Source organism: Malus domestica, chromosome 17 (assembly GCF_042453785.1).
Source record: "Malus domestica chromosome 17, GDT2T_hap1".
NCBI classification, from domain to species: domain Eukaryota; kingdom Viridiplantae; phylum Streptophyta; class Magnoliopsida; order Rosales; family Rosaceae; genus Malus; species Malus domestica.
In genome coordinates this window covers 34,377,162-34,386,864 of record NC_091677.1, presented here as the reverse complement: position 1 = coordinate 34,386,864, position 9,703 = coordinate 34,377,162, and the positions used below count along the sequence as shown (strand labels likewise).

The 9,703-nt window shown below is 38.7% G+C and overlaps 1 long non-coding RNA gene across 3 annotated transcripts; it reads left to right on the top strand.

Annotated features, from left to right (window-relative positions):
- Positions 1–242: 242 nt before the first annotated feature.
- LOC139193830 (uncharacterized) lies at positions 243–9,391 on the top strand. Of its 3 annotated transcripts, XR_011578329.1 has the most exons (6): positions 243–382; positions 466–625; positions 731–799; positions 1,499–1,557; positions 8,262–8,320; positions 9,261–9,391. It is a non-coding gene; the product is annotated as an uncharacterized lncRNA (long non-coding RNA). The 3 variants fall into 3 exon arrangements; XR_011578330.1 differs by lacking the exons at positions 8,262–8,320; positions 9,261–9,391 and adding an exon at positions 2,498–2,628; XR_011578328.1 differs by lacking the exons at positions 243–382; positions 466–625; positions 731–799; positions 1,499–1,557 and adding exons at positions 3,685–7,145; positions 7,229–7,388; positions 7,494–7,562.
- The last annotated feature ends 312 nt before the right edge of the window (positions 9,392–9,703 follow it).

The window sequence follows — 9,703 nt, the reverse complement described above, 5'->3', positions numbered from 1 at the left end:
TGAAATTACGGAAATGTCCCTAATATGTGACTAAGGTATAATTTTCACGTTCGTTATATCTAAGCTCCAAAAAAATTTGGTAATTGGAGTGGAGACTTAGACTTAAATTTTATGATGGAATTTTATGAAATTGGGATTGGTTTGGACATGTGGGATCCCCACACCTCAAAACCCTCCCCATTTCCCGTATACTGTCCTTCATACTCTCTCTCTTCCTCAGCTCTTCCTCAGAAACTCTCATTCTCTCTCTTCTTCTCGAACGCACGGGCAACCACCAAAACCACCAAAACCACCAAAACCACCTAAAACCTATACCAACGTCCAAGTTAAGACTACCATTGCAACCCTGAGGACTTCACGATCACGTAGGTACCATTTTCAGGTAAGTTTCATTTCGAAAAACCCTAGTTCTAAAGACCCCGTGAATGTGTACTATTCATGATCTTTGAAGTGGTTGTGTTTTAGGCCAAAATAAGATCATAGCAAGCTTAGTGAGGTCCCAAGGAAGCTCGGAGTGCTTCGTTGGAAGTTTTTGGACGTAAGAACACGGAGATCGACAAGTTCAAAGTTTGGCCGGAGCTTTCGAGGTGTTTTCCGGCGAATACCCGGCGAGTTAGGAGTCGAGGTAGGTATCAATCTCTTCGTCTCGTCAAGTACTACAACTTTACTTTTTGTTTCACTCAATTTAGTTGAGTATTGAAGAAGTTATACTCATTTGAAAAATACCCAGTTTCCGGCGACCTCCGAGGCTTTCGAGGCAGTTTCCGGCCAAACCACGGCGAACTAGGTGTTGTGAGAGGTACCATTCTCTTTGTCTCTTCAAGGGCTACAACTTTCGTTTTTGAATCACTTGATTTCGTTGAGAAATGACAAAGTTATGGCAATTTGAAAAACTGCCCGGAAAACGGCCGCCGGAAAAACCAGTCCGGCGACCCAAGGAAGAAGAAGGTGCTACAGTAAAAATAAAAAAATAAAAATAAAATTATTTTAAAAATATGTCGACGTCCGTGACGTCGAGTAGATCACTGTGGTATATTCATATACCTAAATTGAACACCGTATGAGAAAGTTATTGAGGATTGTTGGTTAGGTGTTCAAATAACGTTTTATAGTTTTCACATTTAGGTGAAAATGTGAATTGATGATCCGACCGTTGGATCGTCACCAAACTTTGATACGTTGTAATACGTAATATTTGAGGATTATTGGAACTTACGGATTGGGAATTCGAGTTACGGATCTTCCGGAATTGGAATTGTAAGTCCATAATATAAAATGTTAACCGTCACTTAGTTTTGGAAATTGACGGAGATCCGACCGTTGGATGGTAATGAAATTTTAGGATGTTATCCTAGAGATATATTGTGGACCTCTGGAAGTTATGGATTTAAAATCTGAGTGGCAGATCTTCCGGATCGAACTACATAGTGACGTATTTTATATAAGTTATATATTCTATCGATATGAATTCTGAGGTTGGATTTGATTACTATTCTAGGCGGCGATCGTCGTGACGCCTTGATGTGTGGTGCTAGGGAGTTGTTGGACGAACTCCAGGTGAGTGGGCAGTTTTGTTTTCCGTATATATATATATACTTAACGTTTTCCCAGAAATTGAAAATGCATGAAATTATGTTTAAAATGAAATGCATATGAGTTATGTGGAAAAACGGGAAGTGAAATACCATGCATAGAATTGATATGAAAAGTATATAGAAATGTGAGTTGAAATGCCATGCATGAATTAATATATGATGCATATGTATGAATTGGTGCGGTGGACGCACAGGTAAGAATTGATTTATGATGCATATGTATGAAATGGTGCGGTGGACGCACAGGTGAGTATTTAATTACTGTTATGATGATGATGATATATATTGAGCTCAAATCCTGCACCATGGTTTAGTGCTTATAGTATTCACCGCATCGCACGCTCGCCTTGGATCCAAGTAGATGCTAGTCGTACAGTCCACGCGGAGTGGGTACGACAGACCAGTCGCGAGAGTGTTAGTGAGATTCCGACTGGTGGGTGACCTTAGATTATGTGCACAGATGATTTATGAGAAGCACTAGAGCGTAACTTGTGTGCAGAAGGCCGGACGGGTCACAGAGGTGACTCCGGTAGAGTGATAATGATAGATTTTGAGCTCTAGGTTCAACCGTATAGGGCTATTAGAGGGCCTACGGTTGATTACTTTCTTGCACCTGATATGATTATGTTGATGCATTCATACCTTATTACTGTTGAGATGATGTGGCATGGCATAATTAATATGAGAAATGTTGAGATGACATGGCATGGCATGATTGATAAAGAGATAATGTTGAGATAGTAAAAATGAAGTTTTGAGAATATATATGTATATTTATATTTTACATTTCTGGGAAAGTATACAGGTTTTACGGAGAGGGGTTACAACGTTTTGAGAAATGTTTGGATTTGGAAAAGAATTGTTTTACTGACCCACTCAATTTTGGTTTTGCGCCCCTCCAGGTTCAGGAATCACAAAGGTGTGGTGACTACGAGGAATACAGCGGGGTTCTGACAGATTGGACAAAATTAGGACTCACCTTCGGGTGTATCAACTTATAAATTGTATAATTAAAGCTTCCGTACTGTGCAAATGGTTACGTCACTCTCACGTGACGGCCAGCATGCCCTCCTTCGGGACGGGGTGTGTCAGTTGGTATCAGAGCATGGTTGCAATCTTGGACATTTTGAGAAGTTCTAGTGAATTCTGTCAGAACTACACCGCCTCGTAGCAAACCACGTAGTTAGAGGAACTTAGTCTCCCTGATTTAGCGGGTTAGGGGAAACTATTCTTATGGTGATTCAGTATATTAGAAAAATGGACATTTTAAGACGGGTTATGAGTTGAATTTGAATCACTTAAGAGAAATGATGAACCTGAGGGAACAAAGTGACGGATTAACCAATTGGAAAAGATGTTTCGGAATATGCAAGTCAAAGGAATCTTCCTTCTGACAAGGGGTCGAGACGACTACCTGGTTTTGGTTATGAATTTGTATCCTGGTGGAAACAGGAGTATGAATTGTTGTCACCAGAGGAATCAGTCGATTGAGAATTGTTTAAGGACTTGTTTAAAGGAAAAGTTTATCCCTCCGGCATTTATCGATGGTAGTAAACAAGAGTTTACAAATATGAGACAAGGAAGGTGATGATCGAGGGATATTATAGAAAGTTTTCAGACTTGCCTCGTTCCATCCAGATATTGTTGTTAATTTGGTGGAGGTGTTATGTTGTTTTAAGCTGGGTGGCAAAAAAGGGAAGTGGTATTTTGGGTGACCACTATCCATTGTACTTCTTACCAAGAATATACGAGATGCTGTTGAGTCTTGAGGACTCTGAGAATATGATCAGCTAGAGTGAAGAGGAATAAGAAAAGAATGGGAATTAAAAGAAGACGATAAAGTTAATGATTCGTCATATCAAGAATATCGAAGGATTCAGAGCTTCGAAAGAAGTGAAGCTAGAGTTAATTCTTCCAGCTGAGGTTTTAGTGTCGTTGGTCAGAGTAAAAGTGATGGATATACTGGTAATCCCAGATATTTGAGACAAGGTGTCTCGAGTAAAAGAAATGTACCTTGTGCAGCAGGTACAAAATTAACACTTTGGGAAATGTGAAATTAATGAATGTGTTTATGTGAACAGAGGGGACACAGAATTGTGAATCGTCCCTAGAATCAGTTGTACTCAATAATTTTCCATGATATCATAGTGTCGATTCAGCAGAGTTATGGACTTAGTAGTTTGGTCGGATTGACCGTGAGTACAGAGAGATTTGATGAGTTATATGTTCAGCCGTACAGGCCACGAGAAGTGGATTCGATTGACACATGCGAAATTTGTGAGTTATAGGCTCGGCCGTACCGACCACGCGGAGTGGATCCGGCCGACGTATTATTGAGATAAGAGTTGAATCAGCCGTATTGGTCATTCTAGTTGACTTCGGCTGATATATTTCTTATTATGTATGTTATTACCTTGAGAGTAGTAAATAAATGTAGTTGAGATGAGTGTATGTATTTTGCATTGAGTGACAAAATAGTAATGTTATATCTTTGAGAGTGGTTGCCTACTTATCGAGACAACGATGATTTATCAGTATTGCGGGCTGCAGACCGTAATATTAATAACTCATTCGTGGATTCGTTAAGCAAGCAACCCGGTAGATTATTTTATGTTAGTATTGTACTTATTTGGAATGCTTAATAATAATAAAATATATATTGTATCAGTTAATTCTGTTCCATTAGATTGGTTGGTTATAATTGTGACAAGACGAAATGTTATGGGAAACCAGTACTTTCCATCGATCTGGATGAACAGAGATTACTTTTGTAAGTATGCAAAATGGATTGAGTCAGGCCGTTATTTATGCTGTGAGAGCAAAGAGATTGTTTTCGAAAGACTGTCAAAAATACTTAGCTCATGTGGTGCTAAATGATGTTGTTTGGAGTAGTGTGAATAATGTCGAAAGAGTTAGACTTTTCTTGATGTCTTCCTTGAAAGTATACCTGGATTGCCTTCAGGCAGAGATATGAGGTTCATTATTGATTTGTTGCCAGGTATAAATTTATATTGGAGATTGGTTCAGGATGAGTTAAGGGAATTGGAAATTCAGTTGAAAGAATTGGTTGATAAAAGTTTCATTCAACCTAGTACAACACTTTTGAGGAGCCCCAGTTTGTTGGTGAGGAAGAAAATGGATCTTGAGACTGTTCATTGATTATAGACAATGGAGTCGGGTAACGATTGAGAACCGTTATCCATGGTGATGTACTGATGTTTATTTAACCAGCTCAGAAGTAATTGCGAAGATTCAAAGATTGAATTGAGGTCTGGTTATTACCAATTAAAGATTATGAGCGACGTTGTTCTTAAGATTGTTTTATGAACTATGGTGATGCTATATGGATACTCATGCTGTTTTATGAGTTATTGGATGAAGTATTCCAATAATGCCTTGATAAATAGATATCATTTTCATTGAAGATATTCTGGCATATTCTGAGCCAGAGCAGAGCATGTAAACGTATTAAGTCGGTGGAATAAAGATTGGAAGAATGTCGGTTGTATGCTAAGTAGCAAATGCTAAAGTTAGATGAATCAGGTGGCATTCTGAGATTTGTTATATATTCTTAAGGTATTCAAGTGAATCCTTAAAAGATAGCAGAAATTGAGGAATTGGAACAACCACGAACTGTAATTGAGATTCGGAATTTCTTAGCTTACCAGGCTATCTTGGATGGTTGTGAAAGATTTTTCAGTCATTGCTTTGTCATTGACGAGACTGTTGAGAAAAGAGGTTATGTATGAGTGGGAAGGAAATTGTGAGCAAAGGATTCAACAACTGAAGTATTTCCTCACTCATGCACGTATTTTGGTATTCCCAGAGAATAGTGGTAATCATAAATTTTTAGTGATGTTTCTTGAATGGTATTGGATGCATGTTGATGCAAATGTTAGGGTGATTGCATACGTTTCACGATAAATGGAATCTCATAAGATGAATTACCCTACGGGTGACTTGGAAGTCATGATTACCATTCTTGCTGTGAAGTTATGGAGACATTCTATGTTGATAAGAATGCAAGATTTTACAAATCAAAAGAGTCTCCAATATTTGTTTACTCGGAAGGATTTCAATATGAGGCAACAAAGGTGGATTGAATTGCTTAATGAACATGATTGTACGATCAGGGTGATCGTAAAGTTTGTTCTAGCTCAAGCACTTGGTGAGAAGACTACAGTAAGATTAATGTCTGGCACGTTTGCCAAGAGTATCATCTTGTGGATTGAAAACCAACGGAAGAAAAATTAAGAATGGAAGATCGAGAAGAAGTTATACTTGTTAAGTAACAAGTTAGTACATTTACTCCAGTGTTGAGTAACAACCTTTCCCAGACAGTGCAACATTACTTATTTGTTTTATGGAAAAGAGAATTGGTTTACGGAACTGCTGAGTTTCTTAAGTATGTTGGTTGTGCAGTTTCCGAAGTAACGCCATAAGGATCATGAAATGTGTCATGTGAGTCGGTTTTTGATGACTTGTGAATGGAATGTTTCTGGGTAGAGAAGGATTCGATCAAGAAAGAGTTTTAGTAGACCCTGAGACTATGGATGAGTTTCCTCAAAGTATTCAGGTGATTAAGTTAACCTGAAGTAACCAGGAATGGCAAAAGAGATCAACAGATGGATATGCCACTAATCGAGTGTGTAAGGTAAATGGTTTGATATTTTTGGAAAATTCACCGCGAACAGAAATGACGAGAATTGGAAAAGAGACAAGATAAGATTTAGACACATCAGACCATTTTTTTTTTTACTAAAGGAATCAATAAAGTTGCATACAAGTTTGTGATGCCTTCAGAATTGGCTAAGGCACATAATGTATTTTGTGTTCGATGCGTTGTCACTAAGTGGCAGAGTCGTTACATGGGACTTTGGTGCAACTATTGAGAATTAAGCCGGATCTGATTGGTGAGGAACTAATGTCGACTTTGAATTGGAAAAAGAAGGTCCTAAGAATTAAGACAGAGTAAGTAGTAAAAGCTTTGTGAAGGAAATCATTCAGTAGAAAATTGTGTGGGAGAAAGAGAATCGGATGAGAGAGATTTATCCGAGGCTATTGTATGAGTATAGATGATTTGGTTGGTTGCTGGAATTTCGGGGACGAAATTCTATAAGGAGGGGAGATTGTCACAGCCCGTGTCGGAATTTTTAATTCCGAGGACATGAAATTACGGAAATGTCCCTAATATGTGACTAAGGTATAATTTTCACGTTCGTTATATCTAAGCTCCAAAAAAATTTGGTAATTGGAGTGGAGACTTAGACTTAAATTTTATGATGGAATTTTATGAAATTGGGATTGGTTTGGACATGTGGGATCCCCACACCTCAAAACCCTCCCCATTTCCCGTATACTGTCCTTCATACTCTCTCTCTTCCTCAGCTCTTCCTCAGAAACTCTCATTCTCTCTCTTCTTCTCGAACGCACGGGCAACCACCAAAACCACCAAAACCACCAAAACCACCTAAAACCTATACCAACGTCCAAGTTAAGACTACCATTGCAACCCTGAGGACTTCACGATCACGTAGGTACCATTTTCAGGTAAGTTTCATTTCGAAAAACCCTAGTTCTAAAGACCCCGTGAATGTGTACTATTCATGATCTTTGAAGTGGTTGTGTTTTAGGCCAAAATAAGATCATAGCAAGCTTAGTGAGGTCCCAAGGAAGCTCGGAGTGCTTCGTTGGAAGTTTTTGGACGTAAGAACACGGAGATCGACAAGTTCAAAGTTTGGCCGGAGCTTTCGAGGTGTTTTCCGGCGAATACCCGGCGAGTTAGGAGTCGAGGTAGGTATCAATCTCTTCGTCTCGTCAAGTACTACAACTTTCCTTTTTGTTTCACTCAATTTAGTTGAGTATTGAAGAAGTTATACTCATTTGAAAAATACCCAGTTTCCGGCGACCTCCGAGGCTTTCGAGGCAGTTTCCGGCCAAACCACGGCGAACTAGGTGTTGTGAGAGGTACCATTCTCTTTGTCTCTTCAAGGGCTACAACTTTCGTTTTTGAATCACTTGATTTCGTTGAGAAATGACAAAGTTATGGCAATTTGAAAAACTGCCCGGAAAACGGCCGCCGGAAAAACCAGTCCGGCGACCCAAGGAAGAAGAAGGTGCTACAGTAAAAATAAAAAAATAAAAATAAAATTATTTTAAAAATATGTCGACGTCCGTGACGTCGAGTAGATCACTGTGGTATATTCATATACCTAAATTGAACACCGTATGAGAAAGTTATTGAGGATTGTTGGTTAGGTGTTCAAATAACGTTTTATAGTTTTCACATTTAGGTGAAAATGTGAATTGATGATCCGACCGTTGGATCGTCACCAAACTTTGATACGTTGTAATACGTAATATTTGAGGATTATTGGAACTTACGGATTGGGAATTCGAGTTACGGATCTTCCGGAATTGGAATTGTAAGTCCATAATATAAAATGTTAACCGTCACTTAGTTTTGGAAATTGACGGAGATCCGACCGTTGGATGGTAATGAAATTTTAGGATGTTATCCTAGAGATATATTGTGGACCTCTGGAAGTTATGGATTTAAAATCTGAGTGGCAGATCTTCCGGATCGAACTACATAGTGACGTATTTTATATAAGTTATATATTCTATCGATATGAATTCTGAGGTTGGATTTGATTACTATTCTAGGCGGCGATCGTCGTGACGCCTTGATGTGTGGTGCTAGGGAGTTGTTGGACGAACTCCAGGTGAGTGGGCAGTTTTGTTTTCCGTATATATATATATACTTAACGTTTTCCCAGAAATTGAAAATGCATGAAATTATGTTTAAAATGAAATGCATATGAGTTATGTGGAAAAACGGGAAGTGAAATACCATGCATAGAATTGATATGAAAAGTATATAGAAATGTGAGTTGAAATGCCATGCATGAATTAATATATGATGCATATGTATGAATTGGTGCGGTGGACGCACAGGTAAGAATTGATTTATGATGCATATGTATGAAATGGTGCGGTGGACGCACAGGTGAGTATTTAATTACTGTTATGATGATGATGATATATATTGAGCTCAAATCCTGCACCATGGTTTAGTGCTTATAGTATTCACCGCATCGCACGCTCGCCTTGGATCCAAGTAGATGCTAGTCGTACAGTCCACGCGGAGTGGGTACGACAGACCAGTCGCGAGAGTGTTAGTGAGATTCCGACTGGTGGGTGACCTTAGATTATGTGCACAGATGATTTATGAGAAGCACTAGAGCGTAACTTGTGTGCAGAAGGCCGGACGGGTCACAGAGGTGACTCCGGTAGAGTGATAATGATAGATTTTGAGCTCTAGGTTCAACCGTATAGGGCTATTAGAGGGCCTACGGTTGATTACTTTCTTGCACCTGATATGATTATGTTGATGCATTCATACCTTATTACTGTTGAGATGATGTGGCATGGCATAATTAATATGAGAAATGTTGAGATGACATGGCATGGCATGATTGATAAAGAGATAATGTTGAGATAGTAAAAATGAAGTTTTGAGAATATATATGTATATTTATATTTTACATTTCTGGGAAAGTATACAGGTTTTACGGAGAGGGGTTACAACGTTTTGAGAAATGTTTGGATTTGGAAAAGAATTGTTTTACTGACCCACTCAATTTTGGTTTTGCGCCCCTCCAGGTTCAGGAATCACAAAGGTGTGGTGACTACGAGGAATACAGCGGGGTTCTGACAGATTGGACAAAATTAGGACTCACCTTCGGGTGTATCAACTTATAAATTGTATAATTAAAGCTTCCGTACTGTGCAAATGGTTACGTCACTCTCACGTGACGGCCAGCATGCCCTCCTTCGGGACGGGGTGTGTCAATAACCCTTCTTCATCCTTCTTTATTTTTTTTTCTACATAGTCTCAAATAAAAAAAAAATAGAATCAAAACTAAAAAACAAAATTATTATCAAACACGATCGTTTGTGTCACTATCAGATTGTCATGGGCATGTACTCGTATCGTATGTATAAAATTAGGAGAAAGAAAATGACTTAATATGGTGGCAAAAGCAAGTTGCAAAGAAGATGATCAGGTAGAGAACACAATATATTGAGGAGTAAGTAGGCATATA